Source organism: Amblyomma americanum, chromosome 6 (genome assembly GCF_052857255.1).
Source record: "Amblyomma americanum isolate KBUSLIRL-KWMA chromosome 6, ASM5285725v1, whole genome shotgun sequence".
NCBI lineage: Eukaryota > Metazoa > Arthropoda > Arachnida > Ixodida > Ixodidae > Amblyomma > Amblyomma americanum.
In genome coordinates, this window is record NC_135502.1 from 180195354 (window position 1) to 180211197 (window position 15844).

Consider the following 15844-nt stretch of genomic DNA (forward strand, 5'->3'; position numbering starts at 1 on the left):
TTCAGAAAGGCTATTGAACGGCATTAATCAGGACGTAGATATATACGCAGAATATAATCAGCGCCTACATATTCAGAATTAATAGAGACCGAACAAAAGGTGGGCTGAGGAGATTTGTAATTATTGCCGCCATAAGATGACAGCAGGTGTTGCAGGACGGGTGGGATATGGGAAAGGAAGCCTTTGTACTGCAGTGTGCGTAGGCAGGCTGATGATGATGGTGCAGTAAGATCGCCGAACTGCTACTTTCATCTTGCGGAATGTCAGGGATGTAGTGCTCTCAGTTTCTTAAATGGCGAAAAATCATGATCAGCGGTAGGTATTGTCTGCACGTTACCTACATGCACTCTCTAAATTTTGTATTAGCATGAATGGAACCGTGGTGCCGATCAGGTTGTCACAAGACTACTGCTAGCACCGAAAACAGAGCCTAAATCACGGAGTGGTAAGTATATTTGGCGAATTCGCGAGCGGCGCTTCCTCTGAAGTAGAGTGAAAGTGTGAGATGGGGCCGCATAATATTCCCGACTCTGTATCCCACATGAATGATCACTCATCTGCCGCTCACACTAGTGAAGAACATTAGCAATTGGGTTAGTCCATTGTGTTCAGGGGGAGCCTACAAGGTGTAGAAGACCTCAAATATGGAGTAATTAACTGATTGGTGTTACACACCGTTATCAAATGTTTCGCAGCTAAAAAAAAAACTACGCAACTGCTTTCTTTTTCAACTGCAAATGTTCTGAAAAAGGTATAGAGCTGCTCTTTCTAGCCATGATGCTGCTCAAATATGGGCGCTAACGTGTAACAATTCTTTAAGTCAAGTGTATAGCCCGCCCTGGCCGGTTACTGATCCGAGTTCGCAGTGCCGCTCGTAGGAGCAGCATACCTTAAGCGAGAGATCCGGCAGGTCATCGCCCTCCTCCTCGTCGTCTTGGGGTAGCGGAGCCGCCGCAGCCAGTCGCCGTTTGGTCGGGCGTGGGGCCGCTTTCTCGGCCCCACGCCACACCCCAGAGGGACTTGCGATCGTCTCCCAGTCCGGCTCGCTAGACGTCGTGGCCGAGGCTGGGCGGGAATCAGTGGCGGGCATCTTACGTGCGCTGCTGCAACTCCCTACGTCGTGCTTTCATTTCCGCCACGCTATTCAGGAACGACCAGTCAAGCAGTCAAGAGGAATCATTTTACCGCAACGGAGTTAAAGGCCCCGTCACGCAAAAGATCTGGCGTCGTCGTTGCCGGCGTTGTGAGCCAGAAATCACGTGCATGACTTTAGCAGGTGGCGCCCAGGGACCAACCTAGGAGGCAGGTGGGCCACCTAGGTCACGTGACTTTGCGGCGTCATCATAACCTGCTCACCGGATAGTGAACAAACGGCCCGCCATGAGAGGTGGCGGTTAAATTAATGGTTGATCGCTTAGAAAGAGCAACCAGGGCCGCACAAGGCCCACCGCTAGAAGACCCTGTCATCGCAGGGCAGTGCCGCATCGCTTAACCGCTGTGCCTGGAGGAGTATGAGGACTCTCAGGGATTTTTGAGTGTGAAGTAGAGAAGGACCTTCCGCACACATGGGAATTAACCCATTACGCTATCGCGTCATACCCTTAACGGGAAGCTTATGTGTCTCCTCCAATTTTTTTCCACAGCCCTGCCCGCTAAAACGTTCAGTATGATCAACTGATATGAAATTGTGCAAAAAATTCAAAGGCACACTTAAGCTCCGCCTTAAACGTATGACGCGATAGCGTAATGGGTTAATTCCCATATATCCAGAATTGGTACGTTTCCACATTCATAGATCCCTGGGAGCCCTCATACCTGTCCTGGTGCAATGTTGCAGCAGTTAAGCGATAAGCCACTTCCCTGCGGTGGCAGGTGCTGCCACTAGTGGGCCTTGTCCTACCTAAGTTGCTCTTCCCGAGCAATCAATCACTAATTTAACTGCCACCTGCCACGGTGGGCAGTTCGCTTATAATTCGGTGGACAGGTTTTCATACAACATGAGCTCGTGGGCGAGTTGGTCAGACACGGTTCTTGTAAAACAGCGAAACGGCTCGAAGCCAAACAAGGAAGGGACAAAACGCAGCGCTCATTTTTATTGCGCTGCACAGTTTTAAATGAACCAGCTTCAGCTTGTGATGACGCCGCAAGGTCACAGACATTGGTGGCTCACCTGCCTCCCAGGTTGCTTCTCTGGAATTTTTTTGTGGATTTTCCGCTCACGGTAACGACGCCGGATTTTCTGGCACACGAGCTCCTTAACGCTATCGCGTTAATAGGAAGTACGTTTGGTACATATGGAAACGTCCGTGTATTTCTCCATGCCAAATGGTTTCTATGCGATTCGCAGATGTCATCGGCGTCCGCACGTTTCCGTAAGGGTTTTCCGTCGTATAGTATGTTTCACACAAATAAAAGAGAGCAATTGCTCATTAGCGTTCACCAAAGCGTAGCAATATGGCTACAAAGGAAATCCATACAGCTTCCACAGAAGTTTCGCAGTCGAACAAAAATTCGCCCTCGTCCGCTGTTCAGCTGCGAAGCTTCTGTGAAATCTGTATAGCTTTTTTTTGTAGCCATCTGCCTGCGCTTTGTGAATGATAATGTGTAACTGCTTCCTTATTAGAAATTCACTCCATCTTGGGAATTCCTCTAAAACATGTTCAACATGTTTTCTATAATTTCCGTATTGGCCTTAAGGAAAACAGACTTATGATACTAGCCACATGAAACGTTTCACTGGGTTTCTCATGCATGGATTTGCAGAAAAAAATAAGCATACATGCATATCTATTGTATTCTCTTGACCGCAAGTCACTCCAGTTTATATTTTCATTATCTTTTATTTATTGCACCTCGAACGTCCCTCGCCGAGAAATTACATGAGGGGTGGAGATAACATGGCAAAAATGTTAGAAGAGGAGGCTTCCATGATGGACTTCGATTGGCGACTTGAAACATGACAGATCCCTGATGTTGGCGGTATGTTCTGGCAGATGATTCCAGTCGCTGGCAGTGCGGACAAAATAATTCTGGCATGTGACTGTGCGTGGCGGTACGCGAAATTGCAGTGCCTATTGCGGGTATATATGGTCCGATAATATTGTTATCCGGAGGTAATGAACGATAAAGTCTATGAACAGGGAAAATTGGGCTGTGGCGACACACTCTGTGCGCATTTCCGCGCAGCCTCCACCTTGCTATCATCCGGCCCAGCGCAACACGGCCACGCGCTGTACTGCGTTACTGATAAAGCACAGCGCCACCGCTGCGTCACCCGAGGCACGCGTCACCAACGGCGGCTACAAAAACAGGCTGCCCGGCTGGCAAGAGCGGCTAGTCTACCTTCCGCTACCGAGACGAGTGTAGCGTTAGATTCGGAGTCTTTGCCATGGTATTTACTGTACACAGATTTTTGGCCTGTTCGGTACCTGTTTCTTTCTATTAGAATTGGTGACTGATTCGCCAATTTTTTTGCACCTCTTGTTTCGAGATTACCTTATGTGCTATTCGGGTATAATTATTGTCTGGTGTACTAATAAATCCTCATTGTGACCACTGCGTACTGAGATGTATGTTGGATTTGGAAAGAAGCCGTGCCATGGTGTTTACAGTACATAATTTTTTGGCCTGTTCGGTACCTGTTTCTTCCTGTCCGAATTGGTGACTGCTTTGACCATTTAATTTTTGCTCCTGTGGTTTCAGATCACCTTATGTACTATTCGTGTCTAAATAATGTCTGGTGTACAAATAAATTCTCTTTGTCAGCGTGGGTGGGTGCGAATTGGCGACTGCTTTGGCCATTTTTTTTTTTGCTTCTGTGGTTTCAGATCACCTTATGTACTATTCGTGTCTAAATATTGTCTGTTGTACAACTAAATTCTCTTTGTCAGCGTGGGTGGGTGCGAATTGGTGACTGCTTTGGCCATTTTTTTTGCTCCTGTGGTTTGGAGATTACCTTATGTACTATTCGTGTCTAAATTTTGTCTAGTGTACAAATAAATTCTCTTTGTCAGCGTGGGTGGATGCGAATTGGTGACTGCTTTGGCCATTTTTTTTGCTCCTGTGGTTTGGAGATTACCTTATGTACTATTCGTGTCTAAATTTTGTCTAGTGTACAAATAAATTCTCTTTGGTAGCGTGGGTGTGACTGCCCGGTGTGAGTAGGAAGCCCGTTACGCTACCCAGCGCCTCCGGAGGCTCTGTTGCTCGTGTCCCGGCGCCCGGCCTGCTGCCGCGGCGTCCAGAGCTTAGTGAAGATGGACCTTCCGCCGCCTGCGAAGCGCCCCACTAAGGCGCAATGTTTCAACTTCAACTTTCCGGTACCAGTCCCGGCGGACGACCTGATCGATACCATCGAGGAGGTCGTCGGTGTCGCGGGGGCTGCAGTATATGCAGCACCTCGGCGGAACGAAGTTCCTAGCAGCTGTCAGTTCGATGGCGCAAGCCACGAAAATGTTGGCCGCGGGCTCTCTGCTCGTGGCCGGTCATCAAGTGCCGCTGGTTCAGCTCGCTGCGCCAGCAGTGTTCGTAACGGTCCAGCGACTCCCACCAAGCGTGAGTGACGACGCGCTCGCAGCCGCCCTGCGACCCTTTGGCAAGGTCAGGGCAGTCACGGAACCCGTTTTTAAGTAAAGGAGCCACTTTCGTAGCGGCGCTCGCTTGGTGAAGCTCGACATGCAGCGGGCGCCACCGAATTTTATTACCGTCGCGGGTCACCGCGCTATGTTGGAATACCGTGGAATGAGGAACGTGTGCGCCCGTTACGGCACGGAAGGTCGCCTCGGTGGCACCTGCACCGCCACGCGCTGCGGCCGCTGTGCTGCGTACGGCCACGGGGCGGAATCGTGTCACGCCGCCTGCAAGCGGTGTGGCGGGAACCACGTCACCTCGGACTGCATCGCGCCGCGTTCCTACGCGGCCGCCCTCGCAGCTCCGGGGAATGCGCCTCAAGCCCCGCTCGAGGCAACCCTGGCTCCACGCCGGGACGAAGTGGACGACTCCACCTCCACCACCACCCTCGTTGAGGGCTCGGGGGAGCCCGGGTCGCCCGGCACACCAGTGACGGACGAGACGGAACCATACTTCTCCGAAGAGGTCTCAAAGGACTTCACGTCGTCAGACGCCCTGTCTGACCTGGAAAATCTGGAAGCTGCCTTGTTTCACGCGCAGCCAACGCCAGCTCATGGACAGCAAAGCGGTACGGACACGGTCGACGACTCCAGAGGTCGCCCCACAGGACCTGTGGTAGGAAGTCCACATTTATTGAAGGTCCCGGTAGCCGCGGCCGGTGAGTCGGCAGAGCGGGCTGCTGACGTTGCTGGCCAGCTCGGTTAGGGAAAGCATTCCCCAAACCGGGTTGTCGTCCGGTGTCGCCAGATGGCCTTGCCGCTGCCCGCCCCCTGTTCGCACTCGGCTTTCGGCAGCTTTTCATCGCCATGTACGCACCTCCCATCACATCCGGTGAGCTCCTTCAGCCGTATCACCGCCCCTTCCTTCCTCGGCTGCCCGACCTGTCCGCTTTTTATGCTAAGGACCCCGTTTTGTGGCTGGCGCTGCTGGACTCGCACTTCCATATCAACAACGTGTCCAGCCAGCTGCTGCGTTATCAGCACGCCAGCCGCGAACTCCCGCCCGGTCTCCTGGCACAGCTGCTGTTGCCGCCACCTGGCGCCGACATATACGCCGAATTCAAGAGGGGTCTGACGGCGTATTTCGGCTTGGAGCTCCCGCCGACACTCTGCGCTCCTGTTCCGGACTCAGAAACCGCGGCGCCACTCGAACCACCACCCCTGGCCGCATTCCCGACCCGAGCTGCTTCGGTTTTCCCTCCGCCAGCTTATGCACCGGAGCCGCTCCCCACACCAAGGTGTCGACTATTGCCGCCTCCGGTTGAGATTGAGCCCCCATCCATGGTTCAGCAAGTGCCACGTGACCGCGCGTTGGTCTCTTGCCCACCTTCACACCCAGCTGTCTCGTACTACTCTCCCGTCTCTCCCAAGATTGCTCCGACGGCCCCTATGGACGGCCATCCACCTGCGAGCTCCCGTCCCACGGCGCCTCCTGCCGAGCCCTGTTTCCCAGCTGTGGCACCTGCCCTTGGACCATCAACGGCAGCAACCTTTCCCGACCCGGGCCCGGACTCATTTCTTGCCCGCAGTTCACCTGCTCTCTCAAGCCCAACCACAGTGCGCCCAACTGCCCTACCTGTCGCCAGGCGCACATGCACGCCACACCTGAGCCTTGTTGCGCCTACCGCGCCACCCGAAACGCCTGCCACGCATCCCTGCCCTCCTGGCGCTTTCACCACTGCATGTGCCTCCGCGACGGCCGAGACAGCCTCAGCAAGTGGTGCCATGCTTGTGATGCATTGCAGCGTGCCCCATCCAACACCTTCTATGGACTCGGTCCTTCCGTATCCTTCTCAGTCCGACAAGTACTCCCCGGACTTGCTTCTTAAGCCCCCAACAACCGGTCCCAACGCCACGGTGAGCTCATTTTTTCAGCCATCCGGTAGAACCCGTCGCCCGTTTCGACTACTACACAACAAGGCAGCGCGTGCCTCACGCCGCAGACCTCACGCTCAGTGCCGTCCGTCGTTGTTTCGCCATTGCCCGCGGCCGAGGCATCGGCTACACTTCTATGTCTTCCCCACACCATACCACACCATACCTTCGTCCGCACCGACTGGGCCAGCGCAAAACTCCCCCCAACCGCCGGCCCCACCCGTAGGCTGTACGACTGAAGCACGCCTAGCTCGCCTCCCATTCCTCGATGACTTGCGCCGCCTTGTGCTTTCGTCATCCTCATCTTTTGGCTTCCCTCGCTCTTTGCGAGGCAGCCAGGCTCGACCGCCAGAGCTCTTTCCTTCCGCCTGACAGCTTTCCCCAGCTCTGACCCGGCCTTCACGAAGCTGTGTCCTGGACTTGAGAACCTGCACAAACTTTTACATAGTGTTTTTTTTTCTCTTTTATCGCGCATCGCGCTAGGGGGGGAGCACCTGTAGCGGCGCTGGCATCGCCAGCGGCGTTGAAGAAGAAGATCTGCCTCGCGCATCAGAGAGAGAGAGAAACTATTTGGTCCATTAAGTGCTTAGCGTTCGGTCTTCGTCTGCATCGCTGCAGACTCTTGACCTTCAAAGCAGGGTTGGGCCCCTAGTCCAGGGCTCCACTGAGAACGACATCACAGAACGCATCAGAGAACGACATCGGCAACCGGCCTACCAGCAACGTTAACAGCCCGCTCCGCCGACTCACCGGCCACGGCTAACGGGACCTTCAATAAATGTGGACTTCCTACCACACAGACCCTCGCCTGGTCAACCCTATCAGCCAGGTAGCGGACCTGCTGAGGGCAGCCAATGGGCCACAGGGCGCCAGCTGCGAAGCCCTAGCTCAGGCGAACACTTGTGTCCCAAAGACACAACGCCCGGGCCCCCGAGCGACCACCGTGTGCCCATCCCAGAAGGGGCAAGAGCCCGACGAACCGAAGCGTCAGCGCTCCTCGTCAGACAGCGGGCCCTCGTAGAGAGTTACCGCTGCTCCAAAGAAAAAGGCGAAAACAACGGAAGAGGATGGAGCCCAGATAGAGTTCTCCGATTCCGATGAGTAGCAGCCATGGCTGCGCCGAAGAATCTTGCCGGCTCTCTCGGCCGCCCAACCCTTCTCGCCGCCGCCCTTATCGCGGTGGCCGCGTTAGAGCCGCGCACCCGGCTCGCGCCGATAGCAGCCCGTTCCCGTCGACACCAGCAGCAGTTCGACGCACCTCCATCAACGATGGACGCGAGAAAGTGCCGGTGCTGTGTGAACAGTGTTACGCTGCGCAGCATAGACGACTGTGTCGATGTGTCCCTGGAGCACGTGTTTTCGCCACAAGTTCCTCGGTTGGTGCAAGCTCAGTTGGGGCGGCATGCGCAGGTGTGAGTGGTATTTTTGGTCTGTTCACCATGAACCAGAGCGCTCAGCGCTTAACCCTAGCCATGCGTGCCACGGACACTTTTTACAGCGGAGTCAAGAAAGACACTTCACGCACCACAACCACGTTGTCTGCGCCTTAGCGTCTACAGGGACTTACCTGCTGCGGCAGCGTCCTCGAGCCACCCGGTTCCATCGCCCGTTCTGCGACCACCGCCGCACCACACGACTTCTGAGCCGGAACGCGCTTCACTTTTGTTGTTTTTACCCTTTCCCAAGTGCTAATGCTTTCGTTTCTTTGGCTAAAGATGGCTCAGATTCATTTCATTACCTTTACTGTCAGAGGTTTTCGAGCTCTAGCCAAGCAGCTAGAAGTTATGCACCTCGCTCGCTCAGTAGGCGCAGACTTACTTTTCTCGCAAGAATGCAATTTTCTTACCCCAGCAGAAGTGTCAGCATTTCGTAGGCGATTTCAAGTCGACGCTTTTTGTCGTTGACCACCTCTCGATCATGTGGTGTCGGTGTGGTTTTCATTACAAACACCTGCACGACGAGCGCACATTGCACTTTCGGCCTCGATGGTCGCGCCATAATTAGGCATATTCTTAGAAAATCGGAAAACTCGCTTCATTAACGTATACGCGCTTGCCAGACGCAGTCAGACGAATGGTTTTTTTTAAGCAATTGGTACCTATCTTGACCAGAATTTGCAGTGTGTGCTTATCGGCGACTTTAATTGCGTGCTAGACTTTAATTGCGGCTAGTCTACCTTCCGCTACCGAGACGAGCGTAGCGTTGGATTCAGAAAGAGTCTTTGCCATGGTATTTACTGTACACAGATTTTTGGCCTGTTCGGTGCCTGTTTCTTTCTGTTCAAATCGGTGACTGCTTCGCCAATTTTTTGCACCTCTTGTTTCAAGATTACCTTATGTAATATTTTTGCACCTCTTGTTTCGAGATTACCTTATGTAATATTCGGGTCTAATTATTGTCTGGTGTACTAATAAATCATCTTTGTGACCACCGCGTACAGAGATGTATGTTGGATTTGGATAGAGGCTGTGCCATGGTATTTACTGTACATAAATTTTTGGCCTGTTCGGTACCTGTTTCTTTCTATACGAATTGGTGACTGCTTTGACCATTTTTTTTGTCCTGTGATTTCGAGATTACCTTATGTACTATTCGTGCCTAAATATTGTTTGGTGTACTAATAAATTCTCTTTGTGGGTATGCACGTCCGCTGCCGTCGCTAATAAATAGTCGTTACGTTTATGTTGGGATTGGTCCTTCGGCCGAAATGACATCCCACAGGGCTATTTTACGAAGGGATGAGAGAAGGGGTAGATCCAGCTGTTCTTTTAATGCAGCAAAACTGCTGCTGTAAGAATAATCAGACAGAAGAAATCTAGTGGCCCGATTTTGAAGGGATTCGGGGCATGTGATGAGGTTATTGTGGTGAGGGTCAAAAATAACTCTAGCGTATTCTAGTTTAGGGCGGATTAGGGTTTTGTGAGCAAGCAGTTTAACAGAAGGCGGGCCAAGCGATAGATTGCGAAGCAGATAGCCTAAAACACGGTTGGACGACTTGGTGACGCTGTTCACATGACTTGACCAAGCTAGATCTAGATATATGAATGCCTACACTAAAAAAAAATCCGTCAAATTGACGGGAAATACCTTGGCAGCTCTATTTCCAAGCATTTGACCGTTAAAATGATGGCACCCCGTCATTTTAAAATGACGGTGCTTTTTCATCATTTTGATGTTTTTCTTGTCAATCTGAAATACAACTGAACCGTCAATTTGATTACATTTGACCATCAAAATGACGGCAGAACATCATTTCTAAATGACAGTTTTTCCATCATTTTGACGTCTTTCTTGTCAATCTGAAATACAACTGAACCATCAATTTGATGACATTTGACCATCAAAGTGACAGCAGAACATCATTTCTAAATGACAGTTTTTCCATCATTTTGATGTTTTTCTTGTCAATGTGAAATACAGTCAAACTGTCAATTTGATAGCATTTGACCGTAGCAGTTACAGCAAGATGTCATTTCTAAATGACAATGTTTTTTCCTGACTTCAATGTCATCTTTATCGATTTGAAAATATAGCCAAACTGTAATTATACCACTGATTGTCTGCGATGGCAAGCTGTCAATTTTAAAACTGTTTTTATGACTTCAAGACTTTTTGCAAATTTGAAATTATCTATAACTGTCAGTACAGCATTTGGCCATCAAGGTAATAGCAGGCTGTAATTTCGAAATGACTATGCTTTTAACCATTCCAAAATTTGGCTTGTCAACATGAAATGCAACTGTGTTGTCAGTATGATGGCCCAACACGACAAGTCTCAACATAATTCTGTGTCAATATATAGTGTGGTGAACCTGACCACATGAAAGTCACTTGCAGTGGGCAGTACCTCATAAACCATGCAACAAAAACAAATTTACATTTCTACTTGCACATTTATTCATAAATTAAAGTGCATTCAGCAGGCTCAGCAACTTTGGTGCGATTCCGCAGGCCCTGCCTTTGCCGCGCCCTTTCGTTGGGTTGCTCTGCCCAAGGTACCTGGAAACAAAACGAGGATAGAATAAATCCATGCTCCATAAACTGTGCCAATCACATACTCTGCCTACACGCGTGAAATGCCATGAATGTGTGAACTGCACTACCTTCTGCAACACACAGTATTACGAAATTGAAAGACGAGATTAAAATCAGGTAGCAACAAATGTGAGCACACTAGTAGTGCGCTTAAATAGCTACATATACATGCACTAACAATAGATGATGTACCTAAATGTAACCATTATTATAACTCGTAAAAACAGCCCACAATTGCACATACACACCGTATAGTATTTCTAGTAACAATAGGTGCTCATCATGTACAGGAACCATACACAGAGTCTAGAAACCATAACTATGCAAGAGCATTTTGCTGCATTTCAGTGTTTTCAGCTATCAGCCGCAAACATAGGTCAGTATTGATGTAACACCCTGATGTCCAGGTATAGGCTGCAATTGCACATGTGGCAACCATGCATACATTTAAAAACCTCATTATCATGCCTCATCATCTTACCATTTGCACAATGCTCATTCTAATTTCTGTGCCCTTGGCCACAAATAAGCGGAATTTCACACCTGAAATCTTCTGAGCAATCAACAAACCTGTCACGATGATGAATGTCTTAATTTTTTTTCTTTTACACTGCAACTGTTGACACAAAGGGCGGCCAACTTCTCAGGTGCCAACATAGCAGACTTCACGATGGCTCTTTCACCTGTTCATTTCAAGTACTGAGCAATTCTGGACAAATATGGGATCACAGCATAATTTTTTTTGAAAGGGGCTAATAACCCTGCCAGCCCCTAAAAGATCACCAGGTGAAAGGGGAAAGTGCCATGTAATGGTTGTGACAGTACCTGTGAAGCTGTCCTGCCTATGTGTCACGTCTCCCGTTTCAATGCAAAATGAAATCTGACATTCATCATTGCAAAAGGTTTGTTGAGTGCCCAGAAGGTGAGGTAGAGAGCTCTACTTTCTTGGGGCTGATTGTACACAGGCTACAGCGAGCACTGCATCAATGGTAACAAGGGAACCTGAGGCCTGTAAAAGTGCAGAGAGGCATCCGGCAACTTGCCACATGTGTGGACGCAACCCATAGTCAGACACACTGTAATGTTGCACTAGGACATTAGCCAGTGGACACGATACATAGTAGAGCGACTTAAAATAACTGCATTTACACTTAATCCTCGCTCCTATTTTTCCTGACGTCGGTACTTATAAAAGTGCTGCACACATTACATTTAGCAATAATTGACAGTCGCCCGTCCTATCTGGTTCTTCGTTCTAGCCCCTTTCTTGCAGTAGCCAACCAAAAAAATAAGCAAAACACTGAAAAGTGTTATCTAGATGCACTCACAGGACACGTGACCAAGTTTAGGCAATGCAAACTGCCAGGCTTGTGCATTCATCACATGACAATGATCAAATCCGCAATTCTACAAGTGTCAGAATACCAGAACTGGGTGCAATTTAAAATTAAAAGTCTGGCCTTCATCTCGCAATTGCCAGAGCTAGCCAATGTGCAAGGCTTGTTAGCATGTACTGCTGGCAAGCAGCACTATGTCAATAATCTTACCATTCTACTTTCTAAAGACGCCTGTGACTGGCAAATCACCATACAGGTGTGCCAAAAAAGCAACACGGTGCTGTGCCAGAGAACGAAGAAATGCACAAGAGGAATGTATGTGACGACATCAGAATTTCAGGGGAACAGGGCAGAACTGATCATTTGCAGGCACTGGCTAAGGAGGGCGAGTGCCTTTCCTCAGGAAAAAGAAGCCTGCTGCTCACACTATTGCCTCGGATTCCGATTGCTTATCAAATGCATCATCCACATTCACTCATTTACCTCTGCAAAAGCTCCATGGTGAGGGGGCAGTCGGGAGGGTATGCAACGTTGAACACAAAGAAGGCACCAAGGAGGAGGCCCATGGCCTTCTCAAGACTTCTTGTAGAATCCACTGCAACGATGATCTTCTTTATGTCCCCCATGCTTGATCCTGCAAGGAAAAAAAATTAGTCACACGCAAACGCTACCCACTAAAGGGGTGATCAAATAATTCGAGTAACTCTATGGCCTTCGATGTGTCCACTGAGAGAAGCCGAATTCAAATGTACTCGTAAAAAGCCATACTGGGTCTTGTTGCTAGGCCTTATGGTACCCTGGCAGTAGACAGACACATGCAACATGCCCTCCCTTATCAGTGCTTTACACGCCACTAATTATATCTGTTGAAGATGCTTGCTTCATGTAAACATACTACATAGAACTTGTTTATGGAAAAAGCTTTACAAATATTGCACGACAAAAAAGAATTAACTTTGTCGACAGAATACTTCGTTTTTTTTTTTAAATAATGGGGAATAGTGATGAGGTAACGAAACTTGGGCAAGCACCGAGGCAACTTTTCAAAGGCCCTCCATTTTGTACCTAGCCTGCCATGACATTGATGAGAAAAGCCAAGCTCAGCTTCGTTCATGCTTTCTAGCAGAACGTCATGCTTTTGGCAAGTCAAAAGGCCGCCAATTAGTCTCGATGAACTCTGGCATATCGCCTTATAGTGCGGAGATTGCCCCACCCTCCCCACTTATCAACAGTACTGCTACTGAGTTCCAAATTTTTTGTACACTCTAATAAGAATGGAAAACTACTGGCCAAACTTGCACATTGTTATCATGTTTAATTATTAAACAAACTGTACATACATAAGATGAAGCAGCAATTAAGCCTTTCATCCAGGGCTAGCCTCATTCCTAAGTTTTGAATATGTCCTACTAAGTAGAGTGAAGTTACACAAAATCAGGTTACATCGTAGAATAATAAAATACACTGTACAAGCCATGTTTTGAGCCAAAGTTCTATAAATGACAAATACATACCAATCACAGCAAGGTGCGGAGTTGTTGGCAGTCCTTCCAGCCCCCCTTCAGCTGCATGCTGGGAATTCACAAGCCACATGTTATTAGACTCCAGAGAAAACATCATTGATCAGATACAGGCATCTCAATAATAAATCATAACCATACTTCCAACGATCCTGCTGTCATCAAGGCACTTTCTACACCTCGGGTACAGTATCATTTCAGCAGAAATGGATGAAAATGCGGTATAAAATTACAAGACTACAAATTTACTTGATTCAATAATTCCCAGCTAATGGATACGCCAGTCGAAAGAAATTTTTGGCCCTCGTTTGAGGCTTATAGGCAATAAGCTATAAAAATGAATAGAATTTATTTGGAAATAACTATTGTTGAAATAATTAGGCCCATATCTTAATGCTATACAAGAATGAAACTGCACACTATCAGTACACGAACTAAACACTGAGCTGCCCCATCGCCACCGGACACCGACGTATGGGGCTTGGTGTGCCAGGAAGCGAGGAACAACAAAAAAGAGAGAGCGTAAGAAATAAAACAGAAAAAAAGCTGATCAGTGCACGAAAAGTAGTCTGCTTTTTATTGACGAATACTTTTACGAACCTACGACAGTAGTGCCGACACCATGAATTCAAGGGAGCTGCAGATGGCCAGCATGGTAGTCACAGCACATGTCTTGGCCTGAATTACAACTGAAAATGTAAAAAATGGTTTTTACGACAATTTTTACTGCCCATTAAGCCCATTCATAAGGTGTTCTGCATTTAAACAGAGGCGCATGACACGCTAGAGCTCGACCAACTCGATTTCGATCCTTGGCCCGCGTAGCAGTAATCGTAACCGAAAGTCAGGCTCGATCGCGATTGTATGTGCCCGCATGATAGAGATACTATAAACGACTTTCTTCGACTTTCTTCAATTAACGTGCGCCAATGCTCTTCGTACGCTTCAGTGTTCCTCACAGGAAGTTTTTTTTTTTTTACACGTGGGCGCACGCAGCCCCTGAAAATCGCTGCACGTGGCTGAACCATGAGGCCGCGATTCACGCTTTACGTAGAAGCATGTCTCTGAACGGCAATCTCGGGCCCACGGCCATCGGCGCGTGTATACATTACGCGTGAGAACTAGCGTGCTCCTCGTAGCTATGTGCCTCACAGAACGCGTACTGCACGAACGAAGCATATAAGCAGAACACTTACCTCTACCCGCTGCAGTTGATTTTCGGCTGCAGCCCATACGTTCCTTGATTGCGTCTTCGCGGCCTTCCAACGCGTCGCACACAAAAAGGCAAAATGGCGCAAAACGCAGAACGCACACCCGGGCAGAAGCAGCGCGCACAAAGAAAAGCGAGAGGGAACCACGACAACCGGACTCCTTCCTTGACAGCGGGGGCCGGAAGCGCGCGTTGAGCGACGTCTCACATGACGTACCCCTACGCGCCAGCCAATAGAGTTTCTCGTTTTGTGTTGCGCTCTCCGTCTCTTTCTCCTCGCCCGCTCGTTCACGGCGAAGTCTCCGTCTTTCCCGTTTGACGCCGGCGGCTCGTCAAAATAGATAAAAAAGTGGCCGTCAAAATGACGGTTTGTTTTTACAGTGAGGTTTTGCAGGAGTTAGCAAGGGCGGGTATATCATCATTAATAAAATAAGTAGGAACCACATAGTTACCGCGACGGTGGAATAACAATGAAGTTTTACTTACACTGAGCGCCATGAGCCGTGTGTCACACCATTCTAGTACTCTGTTAAGATCTTCTTGTAAGATGGAGACATCTACGTAATTTCTCATTGGGCGATATAAGACAGTCATCGGCGAAGAGGTGAATTTCAGATTAGATGTTATCAGGCAGGTCATTAATATAGATAAGGAAAAGTAGAAGACCAAGGACAGTTCCTTGGTCTTCTAGTTTTCTTTAGGGCATCATTCGGAATATTCTGATCAGTCAAAGAATCCAAGTCCTGACGAAAAAGTGCGAGCTGTGTTTCACATAAATGGCTTTTGCGAGAACCATGTTGATTGAGATGAAAGAAATTAACTGATTATGAAAAATTAGCGACGCTCGAGTAGTCCTGGGCCCCTTCTTTTTTTATTTGGTATATGGTGGTTAATAACGTCCCAAAGCGACTCAGGCTACGAGAGACGTCGTAGTGAAGGGGTCCGAAAATTTCGACCACCTGGGGTTCTTTAACGTGCACTGACATCGCACAGTACACGGGCCTCTAGAATTCGACCGCCGCGGTCTGGATCGAACCCGCGTCTTTCGGGCCAGCAGCCGAGCGCCTTAACCGCTCAGCCACCGCGGCGGCCCCCTTTTTTATATTTATTAATGATATTGTAACGTGAAGATGTGCACACCAAAAGGGAAAAATATATTTACAGGGAAACAGCTTACAGCCACGCAGCCGAACAACCGGGCACGCGACGCCCAGCCGCAGAAACGCACTTCGTCCTCTT

General features: G+C 49.0%; 2 long non-coding RNA genes across 3 annotated transcripts; one reads left to right on the forward strand and one right to left on the reverse strand.

The window, feature by feature from the left end:
- Positions 1-7711: 7711 nt before the first annotated feature.
- LOC144095062 (uncharacterized) lies at positions 7712-9185 on the forward strand. Its single transcript, XR_013306689.1, has 2 exons — positions 7712-7915; positions 8002-9185. It is a non-coding gene; the product is annotated as an uncharacterized LOC144095062 (long non-coding RNA).
- Positions 9186-10376: 1191 nt separating this feature from the next.
- LOC144094199 (uncharacterized) lies at positions 10377-14999 on the reverse strand. Of its 2 annotated transcripts, XR_013306477.1 has the most exons (5): positions 14592-14999; positions 13996-14084; positions 13390-13447; positions 12359-12509; positions 10377-10502 (listed from the first exon to the last, which is right to left on the reverse strand). It is a non-coding gene; the product is annotated as an uncharacterized LOC144094199 (long non-coding RNA). The 2 variants fall into 2 exon arrangements; XR_013306475.1 differs by lacking the exon at positions 13996-14084.
- Positions 15000-15844: the final 845 nt, after the last annotated feature.